Source organism: Lepisosteus oculatus, chromosome 5 (assembly GCF_040954835.1).
Source record: "Lepisosteus oculatus isolate fLepOcu1 chromosome 5, fLepOcu1.hap2, whole genome shotgun sequence".
NCBI classification, from domain to species: domain Eukaryota; kingdom Metazoa; phylum Chordata; class Actinopteri; order Semionotiformes; family Lepisosteidae; genus Lepisosteus; species Lepisosteus oculatus.
Genome location: NC_090700.1, coordinates 27,613,546 through 27,632,850, shown reverse-complemented (window position 1 = coordinate 27,632,850; position 19,305 = coordinate 27,613,546).

The window sequence follows — 19,305 nt, the reverse complement described above, 5'->3', positions numbered from 1 at the left end:
GTGGACAGCTGAATCAGTATTCAGAACTACATCAGGAACGAACCTGTCTTCTTCCTGCCTAAAGAGTGTGACCTGCTGGGACCCGCAGTCACTTTTCTCCTGTGCAGACACTCTGCTAGTAAGCCAGAACTAACTAGCCGGTCTTCAGAGAGCATCAGCAGAGCATCGAAGCAGGAATCACCCACCACGTCGCAAGCCATAACACCACTGCTTGGCACCGATCAGACACAGCAACAAGCCTGCCACTGCTTCTTTGTGCCCGCGGGAGATCTGAATCCCCACAGATTGGATGAGTATTCAACATTCTGCATTACAGCTCGAGAATTCAATTGTTACCTCAACCCCAGTTGATATCAATTTAATTCTTGATTACGAGTGATGTACTTGCTTTTGAGTATCTAGTGTAGAAGTTGTAATCCAAGTTCATTTACGAAATGGTCTAAATGAATGATATACTGAATGTATGTCCCTCTTGGTTTGTAACTCTTCGTGATTGAATATATACGTTTTAAATTCTGCTAACCCTTACGATCGGGGGATGGGTAAGGGTTGAAGAGGAGACTGAGAAGACTTAATTTGGGAACAAATAGAACAGGCCTGAACATACTCCCTGACATCTTTAGCAATTGTTGGCCACCAGAAGTCCCTGGAGATTAAATCCAATATACATCAAATTCCAGGGTGAAATTCCGGCAAAACGCGAGTCATGTCTCCATTGAAGAACCGAAGATCTAACCGAGGTTGAGACTAATAATTTATCCGGGGGGCACTGAGGAGATACAGTCTGACCAGCCAAGGCGCATCTAACTATTACTTCGATGTCCCATCTTATGGTAGCCAGGAACTTACCAGTTGGAATGATGGGCTCGGGAACCAGTTTAGTCTCAGGAGGGTTGAGGATGCGTGAAAGAGCATCTGCTTTGATGTTTTTGGAGCCTGGAGTGTAGGTAATAAGGAAGTGGAATCTGCTGAAGAATAGGGACCATCTGGCTTGGCGGGGACATAGACGTTTGGCAGATTGCAAATACGACAAGTTTTTGTGATCTGTGTATATCAGGAATGGATGATGAGCTCCCTCCAGCCAGTGCCTCCATTCCTCTAAAGCCAACTTGAGTGCTAGAAGCTCACGGTTACCCACATCGTACTTCATCTCTGCAGGAGATAACCTCTTAGAAAAGAAGGCACAGGGGTGAAGAATCTGTCTTTCCCCATGGCTCTGAAAGAGAACAGCACCAACACCATGACTGGATGTCTCAACTTCAACAATAAAAGGCAAAGAGGGATCAGGGTGTTTCAGGATTGGGGCAGTTGTGAATAGATGTTTCAGGCGCTGAAGTGCCTCTTCCGTCTGAGAGGTCCATTTACCTTGTCTTGATCCTTTGCAAGTTAAAAAAGTTATAGGAGTAACCACAGAGCTGAAGTTTCAAATAAACCTCCTGTAAAAATTGGCAAAGGTACAGGTCCTAGGTACAGTGAGCAGAGGATCAGCCTCAACTGACCAGAGCCTATGGGAGGGAGTGTAGACATGGAGGATATCAGAGATGTATGATGGATCCAGATTGTTTAGAGCAGTGTTCCTTGCTATTTTTATCAAGGGTGCCGCATTAGTGGGATACCATCAAGAGGAGAGCCGCCTACCAAACACAAAGGGAAAGGGCTGATGTTTAATAGGCTTGTAAGAAACGAACAGTGTTACAGTTAAACGGTGTTTAACAGGATCTTTAAATAGACAATAGGGAAAACAAATACAGTGCTAAGGCACAAAGCTATGTTTTCAGTTATTCATCAGTTTTTGATTTAGTCCAGTGTTCTTCACTATTTTTACCAAGGGGGCCGCATTAGTGGGACATCATTAAGAGGAGAGCCGCCTACCAAACACAACCAACATTCAGCATATCTATCTAAACTACCTATAAATTTCTTTCCATGCCACTCAGTGTTTGACCGATATATGTCTATTACAGTGTGGTACGTCAAGGTTATGAAGCAGTCAAATGAATACAGCAGTGCAAATGAAAACAGGTCTACTTTAATGGAGAGATGAGCGGAACTGTGTAAGCATCTGTTTGACATTCTTAATGTTGTATTTGTAGCTTGTTGTTGCAATCCTTGTAAGACAATCCAGGTGCTCATTGGTCAGTCTGTTTCTGTTTCCTTTTCACCATATTTATTGGAAAATGTGAATTCACATTTATATGTGCTTACAAAAAAGGACATTACCTTTTGCACACACTGTTTCACAGTAGGATAGTCTACCTCAGAGACCATGCTCCAGAAGTGGCCAACACCTGTTCTGAGCTCAGCTTTCAGGGTGTTATTCGTCTGTAACTCCACTACTTCACTTTCAAATGCAGCACAGACAGTAGGGGAGAGCTGTATAATGACTGGGATCAGAGAGGTAACAACCACACTGAAGAGGTTATCAATTACATTGAAAAATGCCTGGTACTCCTTTACATCCTGGAATCTGGATTCAAACTCTTCCCTCAGTTCCTCTAACACTTCTACAAATGCAATGTATTTGAAGTACTGCAGCAGTTCAGGGTTATCTATAGTCACAGCTCTCAGTTTTGGAAAGTGAATGAGTTCTTTGTCGAGTATGTACAATTGAGTGATTTTGTTCTGGAATGCTTCTACCACAAGTAGCTTGTTACCTGGGTGTTTCTCTCTTCTTTGGAGGTGGAAATTAAGAGTGTTCAGGTGAAGTGTAATGTCAGTCAAAAGGGCCAGTTTGAGAAACCAGTCTGGGTTTTTCAACTCTGACTCACTTTGCTGTCAAGAAGGTTTCATATTTCTGGGAGGAGGCTCAGAAAGCATTCAAATACTCTGCCTTGAGATAACATCTCACTTCGTTGTGCATCACCAAATCGCGGTTCTCTGTCTCATATTCCTCCAACAGCTGGCGGACCTGTCAGTGATTCAGTGCTCTTGAAACAATTAAGTTGACCACGTGCACAACCAACTGCATCACATTTTGCAGCTCATTGTTTCTGAGTTTTGCTAAAAGAGCCTCTTGGTGAATGATGTAGAGGAAGCTAACAAAGCCTGGAATTTCTTCTACTTTCCTCATCAGTCCAAAAAGTCTCTTTCCCTCGCATTTTGGGAGTGCTGTCCATGCACACTGATACAAGACATGACCAGTTAAGTTTGTTCTCATTAAAAAACGAGTGCAAGATGTCCTCACCTCTGGTTTGGCCAATTAGTTGCAGTTAGCATAACATTTCTTCCCTAAATGAATTGACTTTCGGGAACCTGACCCTCACACAGAGCTGAGCAACGTCACACACATCTGTGCTTTCATCCAGTACGAGTTAACTAGTTGCTAATGTATTTACCGATGTCTTCGACCCGCCTTATTATGGCCAAATCTAATAACTGGAGTCCTTTGAGTTGCTTTATAATTGTGTTTTTGTTGCTGAAATTGGCATAGTCTTTATGCATAAGCAAAAAAACACTCTTTTACTATTTCTGCATCAGAAAATGTTTTTCCGCACTTGCTGAGATCCACGCAATCTGAAACGTTGCCTCTGTCAAATGCTCAGACATTGAGTTTGTTCTGTGCATGAGTTTTTATTGTTCACCCAGCGAAGCAGTAAGCTCATTGATTTTGTTTTTCCTAATGTTACTCCCAGGTGGCAACGTGTCATTAAATTTCGTGTGCATAGTTTGACAATAGTATTCTAAATTACAACGTTTGAAACCAGAGAACATTTTGTGGCAGATTAAATATAGTGGATTGGCTCCATAAAGTACAAATACAAATTCATCTGTCCACTTTGAACGTTCTGTGTTCATCACGTATAGATTATACGTTTTTCAGACGTACATGTACCTTCCTGTTTCCCTCCTTCTTCCTCCTCATTTTCATTAGCATGTTGATTCAATGGTTGTGGAGTACTTTCAGACGTGTTTTCACTGGTCTGCTCATTTATGTCAATTTAGGATTTTTGTTTTGTCACAAATCGATCCATGGTTTTCCTTGGAAGAGCACACTGCTAACTATGAAACCCCACCAAGCAAAAAGAAGTGGTAATTGTGCGCCACCGTAAGGTGTTATGGAATTCGTAATATAGTTTTCATATTCTGCCACCTACTGGATAAGAAACATATTGTGTCGAATAAATTGGCTGCTTCAAAAAAACCTTTTTGCAAACTGCACTCTGATGCAATATTTGGTTATAGACTATTAATGGACAGGAACCGTCAATTAAAGTCTCGCGAGCTGCACAATGAGTAACACAGGTGTAGAGCCTTGGAAGTCAGAAACAAGATTTAATATTGAATATGTGACTTTATAGACAACCAACGTAGAGACGTAGGTGTAGGAGTGATATGCTGTCAGGTTCTGATGTGAGTTAGTAGCCTAGCTGCAGAGTTTTGTAAATATTGCAACTTGTTGAGAAGAGGTTAAGGGAGCCCATAGAGTAAAGAGTTGGGAATTTAAGCCTTGATGTTATAAATGCTTAAATCAGGCACTCAGCACTGGACATTGAAATTGCCTAACTAGGAAAATATTTATAAGGTGAAAGAAAGATGTCTTAATGACATTTTTTACACGTGGCTAAAAAGAAAGGAGATCAAGTGAGACTCCCAGATTCCTGACTATGGCTGATGAGTGAATGGGGAAGCCATCAACCGTTTCTGTGAAACTCTTGAGTTTATAAAAATGTGATTTGCTGCCCACCAGTAATATTTCTGTTTTATCACTATTTAACTTTATGGAATGTGATGACTGGAGTTTGATGTCATGCAAACAAGAGAGGGAGGAGTCCAGAGGAGGAAGAATTTTTAACATAAATCCGAGTATTATCTGCATAACAGTGAAACTGAAGGCCATGTTTGTATATAATTTGACCAAGAGGTAGCATATAAATAATAAGAAGTAAAGGGCCCAAGACTGAGCCCACCATGATTGACTAGGGCCATGGCGAATTTATGAGGGCCAAGGGAGACAAAATGCTGCGTGCCAGTCAGATAAGACCAAATAGAGCAAATAAAACAAACAGTTAAAGACAGTACCACTGATAGCCAAAACGTTTGCAAGTGACTTGGCAACAAAGGTTGATTTACTCCATAAAAAGCAGCACTAAGTTCAAGGAGCATAAAAATAGTTGTACTGTAGCTGCGAAGGCAATAAGTAAATCATTCACAACCTCAACAAGAGTAGTCTCAGTGCTATGATTTGAGTGAAAGCCAGACTGAAATGGCTCCAACAAGTCATGCAACCACATGTTCTAAAACCTTTGATAGAAATGGTAAATAAGAGGTTGATCTGTAGTTCATCATTATATCAGAATACAAGCCAGGTTTCTTCAGTATAGGACTGATAGATGCAGCCTTCAAGGCACACCACACCCATGGAAAGGGTGATGATGTTGACAAATAATGGGCAGATGTCTGGGAGTCAAGTTTTCAGTAAAGAGGCAGGGATGGGACCTAGGCAACAATAAGTTGTTTTACAGGTGTAAATATTTTTTGTAAGTTGATTCATTGAGTTGATTAGACTAAATTCAGAAAAACCTGGTACAGAAAGAAAGTCAGTGAAAAAATTAGGGCTCAAAGAGTTGTCTGAATTAATTTCAAGGCTGAGGCTTGATTCAGGTAATTTTAAATGTATAACATTAATCTTTGAATGAAAGAATAGCAAAAACTTAAACGGCAAGGGTGGAAGAGAGAGCAGAGTTGTCAGGGGGCTTAGTGAGCTTGTAAATAACAGAGAAGTGCACTTTATAATTTATTTGTCCTGATCTAATTGTATTCGACATATAGCAGGATCTGGCAGAAACAAGAGCAGCTCTGTAAACATGTACTGTAGATGTTCATTATACTAGACCAGATTTTTTGCTTAAATGTTCCAAGCATCCATATACTGTAGTTTCAGATTTCGAAGTTCAGAGGTGTACCATAGAAAGGAGGTTGAAGGAAACTGAGTGAGATTTAAGGGGGGCAGTTTATACAAAGTACTAGTCAACACAATGTTTAGATTATTGACATTATCAACTAGGTCATCTGTTGTGGATGACCAGTCCTGTAAAAGTGGAGAACTAAGTAAAGTATCAGAGAAATCAGAGTTGTTCAGAAATGTCAGTTTTCTAAAACAAATTGTATGTTTATATCTCACTGAAGAAAGAAGGATACAAAAATCAAGTAATACAGCTTTGTGATTAGCAATGTGTAGATCAATGTCACAGATACAAGCATTCTGGCCAGAAATGCAAACAAGATCAAGTGTATGACCGCAGACATAGGTGGAACAATTCACTGATTAGCGAGAGATCAAAGCGGTTTAGGGTGGATAAAAAATCAGAACGCATTAATACTAGACAGGTCATGGTGCTTAGTGTTGTCAACAGTTCAGATATTTTAGATAAGAAGAAAGGGCAGGACTTAGGAGAGCAATGAAGTGCAAAGTATTAAAAGGATATGACACAATAAATAGAGATATCTTTGATAATTATATCTTGCCTGTAAACTACAGCCAAACTACTGCCTCAACCAACAGAGTGTGGTATGCCTACATAAATAAAACCTGGATGGACAATCTGATTTAATAAAATAAACTCGTTTGGTTTTTCCAGGTCTTGGTTCTGCACAGAATGTCAATGCATCTATCAATGATGAAATCATTTAGGATTTTATTTTTACAATTTGTAAAATTTACACAGTGTTTATGAGTGCAAATTTAATGTCACATAGGTTAAGTGGAATATAAAAGGATCCCTCAAATGATGCAGAAGCCATAGTTATGACTAGCAACACACTGGCATTTATTTCTGTGGTTATCTCAATCCAATCAGATGCTTGGAATACAGCCAGTTGTCACAAACTGTACTCATTGCCCTCCCCCCAACCCCCCCCCCCCGGACACCCAGACAAACTCTTTATGGCAGAACATCAGGATCAGTCTTTGGTCAGACAGAGATGCAACGAGCAGATCCTTAACAGGGCTCAATGTCGAAGTGTTTCCAAAGTTGTACCTTGAACTTTTAGTGGGGACCTGGAATGAAACTGTCTGAAAGGAGATGGGTCAGACCGAGAGACGCTGAGTGGTTCCCAGGGCAACCAAGGGCTGTGAGTTGCCAGGTAGAACAAATAACGATTGATTCATATGATAAAGTGCTCTGTCAGCAGTTTCAAGCAGCACTAATGCATACTGTACCATTCACTACGGTTATCCACTTTTTTCCACAGTATTTTTAGTTGGCTTACTATGGATGCATGCATCCATTTAAACCTCTTTGCAAACAAAACATACACATACAGAAAATAAAGATTTATATCTTATTTTATATTACTTATCTGTTTGTGTGTGGGGTGCTTTGTCTTTGTCCTTATTTGGTTGTTAGAAGGATTTGGGAAAGCAGAGCCACTTCTATCTTTCTGATAAAGGACCCAATCATAATAGCCTATTTCACTCTCTTTTATATTAATATGTAATTGGGACATATTGTTAATGAACAGATCCAGCCATTTAGAATGCATGGTGAATAATGCTGCAGAATGCAATGTACATACCACACAGCATCACACCTTTTAAAAATATTCGGATGCAGTTCTGCACTACTTTGTACCACGGGGTGATGCTATAAATGCTTAATGTGGCATGGAAAAGCATTTGAGGTGTTGCCAGAAAACAATTGGTTTCCAATCCCGGTGAACGCTAAGGGACCATCTTTTTCCAATTATATAATTTACATTGTATGATGTTTAGACTTTTATTAATTTTAAACTCTGTATTACAGTATGTTAAATATGAAATTATTTTAAAAAGAAAGGCTTTTTTACAAAATAAAATTACTCAGTTGGATATATAAAATAGTTTATTATTATACTGTACCCTGTTGTGACTGTGATGTGCTTCTTTACGATTTACATCTGCATTGAGATTATCTATATTTTGTCTTAAAGAAAATGTCAGCAACAAGTAATCAGGAAACAATTTAACTTTAAATTTTGATTATAAAAATATATTTAACACATACTGTACTGTAGTGGCTTTTAAACCATACATTGTCATACTGTATAGATAGTATATTTATATGGTATACAGTCACGCTGTCATTCATTGACATGTACACTACTGTTTTGGTAAATCTGTGCATATGACTTTATGTGATTTGTGTTTGTGGGAAGTAGGGAGATGTGAAAGTGCTGCTTAATGTATCCTTATAGTGAGAAAAAAAGTCCTGTGTATGATTTTGTTTTTAAATTGTAGTATATAGTCTAACAGTGTGAATTAACAATGGGTAAGACAAACTGTTCCACAAAAGCCTTCTTCTGTGTTGTGGAGGCTTCACAGCCAAAATGTTTCTTTTCTTCTCTTTTCAGCATGGAATAAATCTTTACTTACTACTGTGCTTAGTTGTCCTTGACAAATTCTCTAGATAGATGTAAAAATTGCATACCTAGCAGCAAAGTGATGTCAAGACTGAGTAATATCTTTGCTAACCAGGGATATCCAAATGAATTGGTTACCTACAATGTAGAGGTTACTGAGCATATGATGTTCATTATATAATGACAAGTTATCATTACCCAGAAGCCAAAGGGGAAACAGAATGAGTGTTGCATACTCCTAAGAAGGCATCTATTTTCTTGCCTTGTTAATCTACAGGGCTACTTCACTACAGCTACAGGTGTAAGAACACTCTTAATACTTGGCAGACAGTACAGAACCACTTTTCCTCAAGTTAATTTAGTAAATTTACCACTCAGCTAAAGAATACTTGAGGTATTTTGTAAATTGACATACAGTACAGTAACTTTGCTCACTTTGCTGTGATGCTATGAGTTACTGGTAATATATCTCAGAGTAGAGGTGCCAGTGGATCATCAGAAGAATACCCTGCTGCCAATGATGTCACTGACATCAACGGGACTGAAGTGGAAAGGGTCAGTAACTTTAAATTCCTTGGTGTCCATATCACCGAGGACCTCACATGGGCTCTCAACACCACCTGTCTGATCAAGAAAGCGCAACAGCGCCTGTACTTCCTAAGACGGTTGAAGAAGGCTAAGATATGTCCCCAGATCCTCACTAACTTTTACAGATGCACTACGGAAAGCACACTGACAGGCTGCATCACAGTGTGGTATGGCAACTGCAGTGCTGCTGACCACAAAGCCCTACAGCGGGTGGTGAAAACTGCCCAGTCCTTCACTGGGGTTACCCTCCCATCTATCCAGGACATTTATGACACACGGTGCTTGAGGAAAGCTCTAAGCATAATCAAAGACCCCACACACCCCAGCTACAGACTTTATGATCTGCTTCCATCTGGAAAACGGTACCGGAGCATTTGGGCCCGGACTACCAGACTCAGAGACAGTTTTTAACCCCGCAAACTGTTAAATTCCCAGCCTCTCCACTCTCACTCTCACCTATGATCTGAACCTCACAGTGCCTTCTTCCTTTCTTTCTTACCAAAAACCCAAACACACATTGAAAATCTACCTCTACCATACATGTCAAAAGCTCACTCCCCATAATTTCTATCCCTTTATTTTTATTCTTTTTATGCATATTTTTGCACATAACCTGTTACCTTTTGTTGTTTTGCACATTGCCTGTTGTTGTTTTTTGCACATTGCCTGTTGTCTCTGTCTTTCTTTTGCTACACAATTGTATTGTTGTTGTTGTTGTCGTTGTTGTTTTTTCTCTTTGTACTACTTATGTACGAGAGCTAGCTTAATAGCATTTCATTATACCATATACCATGTATATGAGTGTAATGACAATAAACTTGAAACTTGAACTTGAACTTGAACTTGACATGCCAGGACTCGTAGAAATTCCAGTAAAATTCACACTGAAAGGCCAAATCACCTGAAAGCCACTGTACTACAAATATGGTCAGGAGATATTCATCAACTACTACCTAGGCTATTTTATAATTAAGACCTTCTAGCCTTAAAATATTTACTTGCAGAAGGAGTATTCATTTATTTATTCATACTCTTCACTAGACTCAAATGTTTTTTCTTTAATTTAATCAATTTGCTGACTTAAACCAATAAACTCACCATATTTAGTTTATTAATCATAATACTAATAGCGAGACAAGTTTTGGCTGTGGAGCATTCTTCAGCCAAAACTTTCAAGTTCTGAAATAATTTAAAATTCTAACATTTAATATATTGAAATATTATAGTTACTTTCATCTGTTTTAGATAATGATAAAACGTTTGTCCCTTTTAAATATCAGGCTGTAAATGAACACTTTATCTGATTGCAGGTTTTTATGTATATTTCAAGAAATCTTGAAACTCAAACACAAACTCTTAGAGCTCCCTAAACCAGTTGCTCCTAACATTCCCTGACTTGATCCACACTGATACCAACAAGCTTTAGGCCAGCACTTCTAAAACACCACAAAGCCAACCACATCATAGCATATGTCAAACAAAAACTTGTACCTCATCCACTGAGACACACAACACAAACTGGAATGTAATCACGTCCTGAAAAGACATTGCACACCACTTCAGAATCTGATCAGGGTGAGAGATATCCAGGACAAACAGAGCCAGAGATGCATGTTCTGTTGCTACTGAAAGAAGTACTCCAGGATTAAACAGACATTCTTCCCTAAAATAACTAATCTAATCCTAGAATTCCCACACCTGTTAGAATTACAACAGTTTCTGAGCCTACTGGAGGAGGGTGTAGCAGGAACTCAGTAAACCCGGCGCCCAGTATGTGACAGCCTGGGAAACAGATATCAGGCCTCTCAGACAATGTTTATTGTTAATGTCTGCAAAAGTCAGGTTAAGACAGAGAATGAGAACGCAAATGTGTAAATGTTTTGCTCATTGTTATTTATTGTATATGGCCACAATAATCTTGAAAAAAAGGTAAAACAAAATTATTTTCTAAGGCTCCAAGACTGATCTTGAGATTAAGATTTTTCAACCCAAATTTGTTAGATATGCATGTTCATTTGCAATTACTTTTGAGAGTTATTCTTATAACATACAGTAGCCATGTTAATTTGAACACTGGGCAATATATTGTCTAATTTAATTTATTTTTTCTTCGTAAAATATACTGTTTATCATTTATTTTAAATATTATTTTCTCTCTTATTTCCATTAACAATTAGTTTAGTTTCCTGTCTCTATTTTTATATTATGTCTCTGTTTTATATTAGGCTATTATTTAATGTATATAATATAAAGTGTGTAGTTTGGGTACCGTTTTTTCACATTCTTACTTTTTATTTATGTAAAGCACTTTCAGCTGCTCTCAACAAATGGAAAGCACTATGCAAATTAAGTTTTATTTTATTGAGTTTTAGTGGCATGGGCAGGCTCTTTGGGTATCATTATGTTATACTGTTTTTAATGAAAACGTGTATTTTTACAGATTGTTAAAATTTATGATTATAGATACAAGACATTAGGAGACCAGTGTGAAACAGGAAAAGTACGCACAATTACAGAAAGATATTGTACACACAAACTCTGACATTCTGCATGCTCTGAACACTTCTCTGCATGTCTGAACCCAGGCATTATTTTTTTTCCTTTCTCTTTTTTTCTTCATATAAATGAAAGCTGAGTGCTTGGCAAAGGTACTGAAATTGTGGTTACACCCAAAACAAGGTGTTTCAGAGCTCCATGACTCTAAAATCAGGGTGTGGTGCAGTGATTCAGTAATTAAAGAGCTCACTATAGTCTGGATGCACCATTTACAAGAGCTGAGATCAACAGATTACCTCAAGGGCAGTTTACAGGTTCCCCAGCAGGTTTCTCTGCTCGTTTTCTTCTCCTTGCCTCTGGGTATTGTCACAGACACACAAGACGTGAATGTCATCAAGGAAGTGCAGTATCGGAGGAGCAGATGGTGTTTTTCATTGATTAATTCAGAAAATGGCATAGGAAATTAAACAAAAAATGCTCTACTGAATTAATTAACCTCAGTACACCATTAACAATTAACAACTAACATCAGAATTTGATTTTATTGAGGAGGAAATAGGACAGAGGTGGCAGCAAATGCAAAGTACAAATCCATTATGCCTGATAATGCATATACCTTTAGATTTGCTTGACAGATTGAGGCCTACTTTACACATAGCCCAGATTTGCTCATCCATGAGGTGCAGAAAGGCCAACTGTTTGTTCTACACTCTGCAGACTAACTCACATGTTCCCAAAACATTGTACTATACATGCAGAGAGTAGCTGGATGCTGTGATTCTTCAGCAACCTTAATAATCTTAATCAAATATTTCTGCATGTTCAACTTTGTATTACAATCCAATGCTAACTTTGTATAAAAAACTAAGATAGCTGAAAGGCAAAGAGTAGCAACATGTAGAATTATTAAGATATCTGTTTTTTTTTTAGAAATTAAAGTCAAACTTTTGGGTGTGGCAAAGAGTTTATTAGTCACACAGATGAAAACCCGACAGCTTTTAACCTTAGCTGGTTCAGCAGCATGAATATCTTTTTTGTATTTTCTCACGCCTGCGCTGGAGGGATAGATTTCTTCCCCACATTTTCATTTAGAATAGAACCCACCCTTCCGAGTACTTTACAGTTTTTTTTCTTTAACATTTTAGAAGAGGTTTGGGGTTCCTTCTATTTGCTTTCATCTTTCTTATTGTATTTAAAGTGCTTGAGTAAAATATTATTAGACATACAGTAATTATTGGTAATATCCACCATGCATGAGCATTTTCAAAAAAGTGTATTTACATTATTTATACAGTAACAATTATCTAATAACTGTGATTATAAGGGGTTCAAATAAGTGATATGCTTTTTTGGAAAATGCATGCTACAGAAAAGTGTCTTCTGTATACCATTTTACTATGTTGTTGCTCTGTAGAGCTGAAGCATGGCAAAGTGCACAAACAACTGCAGAGAATGGTGCTGTGGAACAGTATAGTGAGTTATATATTAATGTATACATTTGAGAACCCCTTTGTATGACATACTGTATGAAATACATGGGAAGAAATTAGAACCAGTGTGTAACCAGTTGTATCATGTAAGGATACAGAAGTGACTGGGAGCTGAGGTTTATAGAGTGTAAACATGGCAGTAAGAAACTGAGAAAAGTTCTCTCTTACTGCCCTCTTTCCCCTGCACTGGTCAAGGCTGTGTGTGTCTGATTCACTATAATTTCTATTTTTGTTTTTAATTTTACATTTTCAATCTAGATATTTGTTTGTCATGTGTTGTATTCATTCATATTTATTCTTAGAACATTTTTTCATTTTAATGTATTACAAGACTTTCAGCACACATCAAATGCTTTTGGTTCCAATATTTATCTAGTTCTTTTTTAATTCTTCTTAGTATATATTCATATTTTACCTCCACTCATTACTCTGCCAGCATAATATGGCTCTCCCATCAGAAGAGAAACTATAATTTTTGCTAAATACAAGTACAATTCCAAAGAAAAAACGTAAACATTTTTTTTGTTAAGTGACAACTTTTATTATGTATTGAGGTTCATATACTTTATGATATATCTTAGCTACTTATAGTCTACTTTTTGTTAAAAACATAAGAGCAAACTCAGCACATCATCACCAGGCCTTTCTGCAACATGCAAATTAGACTTTATTCATACTAATAATACAATATTAATTCACTAAATATTAATATACACTGTGAATCTTGTAAAATGTAAATCTTCTCATTGCTTGTGTCAATACATTACAACTTTAAATGCATCTTAAAGGCATTTCACATTTATAAATGCTGAAGTATACACAGGCTTTAACACATGTATTCATAAAATGTAATTTTCAGTCCTTAATTGAAAGTGTCACCAAAATTCTAAAACAAATATTTGTCAATTATTTTTAAAAGAAAAACTTTAACCAATAAAGCTACAAGAATAAAATGACTGAAAGGATTAATGGGTAACACTTTTATTTTGGTTAAAAAAAAGATATAGTATTCTACAGATCTTCTACCCTGGTTTATACAGTAATCATTTTCACAATAGTTAGCACTGGGACTGTCAATCTTGGGCCTCGAGGGCTGATGTGTGCATTACTGTATGCTGGTTTTCTAAGTCATTTCAACGCACCAGCACTCAAAATTATTAAAGTTGTTAATTTAATGCAATGATTAAGATTGATAAAGGGCTGAGCTGCAATTAAGATCTGCACACACTCTCGTCCTTCAGAACAAGGGTTGCTCATCCCCAATAAGGGCCTAAAACTGAGTCAAGGGACTTTCTTACACTCCGTTCAATTACTGTTGGCTTTGCATTGCAATTAATTTTCTTGTTACCAGTTTCCACAGTGTTTTTAAATTTTATAATGTTTTGTACTATACTCCATGACATTTCATGAAAAGTAACAAAAAATATGGTCAGTCCATATTGGGGGAGAGTTACAAAAGCATTGCTATTGTCTTCTAGTTGATCTTTTTTTAACTTTTTGCCAAGTCAACAAATTGACATTTTATTTTAATTTAATAATTTGAGGGCTTAATAAGCATGTCTAAGCATGGTGTGTTAACAAATTATTCAAATTTGTTTCAATAACAAATTATTCAAATAGGGAGACTGATAGGGCTTACTGTATATGGGTAGCTTTATGAATATTCATGTATTAATTACTTACATTATTAATTAAAGTTTTATGCAGATATGGGCTCACAATTTCATGTGAATATACCTTTGTCTATGTAAACATTACTTACTGCTGGAACTAAGCTTAAATTAATATAATCATTTGAAACTTAATATGATGGAAACACTTTGCCTAAATTGAGGCCTGGAGAAGATGTTAATCCTAAACTGTGCACTAAATCTGAGGATTATCTTATCTCAACTATTATGTCCATTGCAAAGGGAATAAATGGCTTCATTCACAAACGTTTCTTAAAAGTCTACATAACCCGCTTGAAAACACTATGCATTTGCATTTAATGCATTTAATACCTACGGTATAAGTAAGTTGTATTCATAAAAGTGAAGTCTTTGTCAAGATGTGTGCTATGGAAATCATTAGCAATGCTTTATCTTAAGGCTGTACCTTAAAAACTAGTACAACTCTTATGATAAGGAGAGTCTTATCATAGGAGGAACAGAGATTGTAGTATGGGACAAAGAGGACAGAGAGTATTTGGAAGCAATGCTTTTTTAATAGATTACAGGATTAAAAAAACACTCATTACATTTATTACAAAAATACCACAAAGTACTCTACTTTGACATTCTATATTAAAAAATGCGTCATGCATTAAAAGAAAAGTCTCAAATATTTGTTGCTGCAAAAATGTACCTTGGAGGTCCCTAATGGCATTTAGTTAGCTCAAAAATATGTTCCACAAATTTCAGAATCTGCTCCATCAGGATTTTAGTATTAAAATAAAAGATTCAGAAACCACAACTAATAAAGTATTATTAATCTCTAACTTGCTCAAACTTCCCTTGACCTATATTTTCTGAGTAAATCCATCCTTTGGAATCTGGACCTTTGTTCTTCCTTTCTTCATTGATAATGGGACCTTTTTCTATTGACAAGGAGTGCCTGCAAGATGAGATAAAATGTTTGTACTGCATGGCAGCATTTTCAAAGATGTATCTCAGTTCATTACCTTTGCCTTTCAGCTGTGTAAACCTGCATAGTTTGGGAACATTTTGTGAATACTACTGTATGTGCATGCCACTACCTTCCACGGTGTTAACCATATAACTTGCTTGTAACAGCATGTACAGTATTTAGCATTTTTACTAGATGCAAGTGTACAGTGTCATTTTTAGTGTATTTATGTGTGTCTTATTTTTCCAAAAATTTCTTATGATTGTTTATGAATACCACATTATATTGCATGCCAATTATCTTTGGCAAAAATGCTTCATAACATAATAGAAATAAAGAACTTAGTACACAGCTGGAGAAGATCACTTGAAAGTACCATACTGCCAAGTCCATATTATTAAATGGTCATGCCTGATTTATTTAGCGCTACTGTTATTTATCATTGTTTTACAGAGACATTCCGTAAGGCTTACATGACTTGCAGTTTTAATACATGTAAAATATTAAAAGTTTTTTAAAAATCACAAATCACAGTGTCATAGCAATATGTAGTTCTTCATAAAGTGCAGAAATATTGCTTACAGGTGCTGTTTGAACAGATTTGACATAAGACAGAAAAGTAGTGAGCAAGAAACTGTTTAAGTAGTTTCATAGGCATTATATGTGGATAACTGGTGAAAATAATGGAGTTGCACACCTGCCTATCTGTAGGAATTTAATTTTTAATATTCTTCTAAAAAGCATAACAACACTTCTACCTCAGCTGTAACATAAAGAAATGCAATACTTCAAAGTATTCAAAGCACTTCAAAGCAATACTTTGAATAGTAGCAGATATCGACTGTTGTCTGTTTTAGTATGTTTACCTGAGTATATACAGTAAGTGGAATAAAATAGAACTGTATGGGTAAAACTGGTCTGATTCTCTTAGTCCTAAATGATGTATTCTGATTTGCAATCAAAACAATCTTAAAGGGGAAAAAAGGAGATTTCCTTGTAAATGGAAATTCTTTCTGATAAGGAACATGTAGGTAATAATTACCTTAAAGTAATGTAAATGGGTTATGCTACTTCCTCATAGTACAGATGTTTACTTATGGCTTTGTCTAAAGCCTCAATTTACATCTCCATGAAATAGCCAAGTTACTGACAGGATCTTGTGACTCAAAGCCTAGTCATCAGGAGAAGCAACCACATATTCTAACTTAATTTTAATCAATCTTTTAATTTCCAACATCTACATTCTAGGGCAAATGTCAGTCCATGTGGTGGTTGGCATGCTGCATGATTAGTATCCTTTTGATACTCGCAACCAGGCCTTTAGTTCTGGGGAAATAAAGGAGTGTCTGAGGCTCTTTAATCCCTAGTGACCAGAGCATATGAGTATTTCATCAATCTAATATAGGCAAATTAATCTCCAATGCCATCTTTCATTTTGTCACACAGAATACTGGGATAATGAAACAACAGATGGTTACAAACAAGCTTTTTCTCAAAATTAACTAGAAAATGCCTCTGAAATGCATATTGTTGTACTAATATGGTATTAAAATACCAGTGGAAGGCAAAAGAAGATTTATCAGGTGGTACTAATAACTTAAGATGGATGTGGCATGTTAATTTCATGTCTGATGAAATGGGTAGTATCCCAGCATTGTGTACCACAGAAAACTGATTAGATTATTTCACAGGGTGGTAACTATAAAGACACGTAATGTTTTGAATTAAAAAAATATATAACCAAAGCTTAGGAAGAACAGAGAAACAGTATAAGAAAGGCAAAAAATAATTATATTGTAACAATGCTCCACCTCTTACAAATCAATCAGAAATACATGAGAATAGAAACAAATCCTCACAAGACAAAAGATAAAAGATAAAATCTACATAAATAAACTGCTATTTGCTTTTGTTGATAAACATAAAAAACCCTCTTCCAGACTGTTAGACAAACATTCTAGACATCTAAAATAGAAGTAGAATATTTAACAAAAAAAAAATTATCTCATTCTAAGAAATGAGAATCTTGCAATTTTAACAACCACTGTAGAGTGTTGTTGCACCCTTGAGGGACTGCTGTCCTAACCAGGGGGGTGTCACATGGTCTCTAGTCTGCTTAACACTAAAGAAACTAGGATGAGCTCTGACCTGCTGAGCTTCTGTGGCTGCAGTAAGGACTTCACCTTTATTCCCTAAGAATTTCACACTGATTTAAATTGGTTCTGTATTGGTGCAATACAGTCAACATGACTATAAAATCTTTAAAAATGTACTGGAAATGATTTTGAGAATAGTTCAGCAAGTGTCTTATTGAAAACCTCTTTTCTAGTTGGTTTTAACCATCAGTATTAGTTATTAATGTGATAGGAATTGCAGTTGTCAAAATACAACTCATTGTACAGAAAATGCTGTTAATGTTCATTATGCAGTAGAAATACTGGGTCTTTCACATAGTGCAGCATACTGTAGGTTTAGAGAGGGAAACAATATTGAAAAATTAAAACAAATGCAGAGCATGTGAAAATATAATAAAGTATACATTACACCTTAGGAACAGCAAAAATGTTTAAAAATCTGTATCTACAGGTGTGGACCACACCGGTTATAAGGAATCACTGAAAGGTAATGAATTCTAAAGTAGTGTAATAAGTAATATACTGAATAGAATGGTTTATCTACATGGTATAACATATTTGGATATTTGAGTGTTTTGACCTTGGCAAATATATTACCTTATTCAGATGGGACTATATTGGTTAGGGTTATTGTAGTTCTAAATGATGTGTTAAACTTTGCAGTCAAAACCAATTAAAAGGAAAAGGGGCCATTTTCCCTGTGAAGTATAATTGTATCCTATGATTTTTGGAAACATACTTTTTCCCAGTGCTTTGGCTGTCTTTTCATAAACTGACTTCTGAACCACTTTATAACAGTTTTAATTTCACAGTGCTTCCTGAACAGTAAGTAACCCATAGCAAATTTAGAGGTGGGTAGCTGCGTCAGCATGCGTAGGCTGCAAAGGAACAAGTAATAGGTTTATTCCATGCTGAAAAAAAGAAGAAAGAACACAACGTTTCGGCCGTGGAGCCTTCTTCAGGTGTCAGTCTTAGTAGACAGTCTACTTATGTAAAAAAGAAACTGTAAATGTCTTGGCACATGTTTAAAGTTTTTATTTCTATAATTAGATTTATGATGAAATATATATTTTTTTGCTAACAATTTGATATTCACAGCTGCTGAAAGGTTCAGGTGATCTATTATTCTTTATTATTTTAATTCTCCTCTCTTATATTATATATTACAGTACATGTATTTTATGTGCTTCTACAGTGGCTAGTTAAGTTGTATGTACCTCACATCGCCAGGTGATCTCATTTAGTTTCATATAGTGTGATTAAGAGAGTAAAATCCCAGTGTGTTTAATGGTATCTTAGAGTGTGAATTTAAACCTAAAATAAGGGATGCAGATTTCTAGGAATGCTGATGGGATACTACTTCTAAATACTAAAAGGACAAAAGTCCTATGAACATTGACAGACATTCTCACTATTTTTCAGTGCTTGTGATCCTCAAGAACAATTGCAAATATCAATTTTGTAAATATGTAAAGGTAAAAATTTTAGTAAAAACAATACAGGTGTAGTCACAGATAACAGCACTGGACCAACCATGTCCAACAATGTTCTTGACTGATATCTCCTCCAGGTACTGTACAGTATATTGAACACTCTTAAACACAAACATTAAAGCAGAATATTAAGTTTCTAGTAAACTCTATGATGTCAAA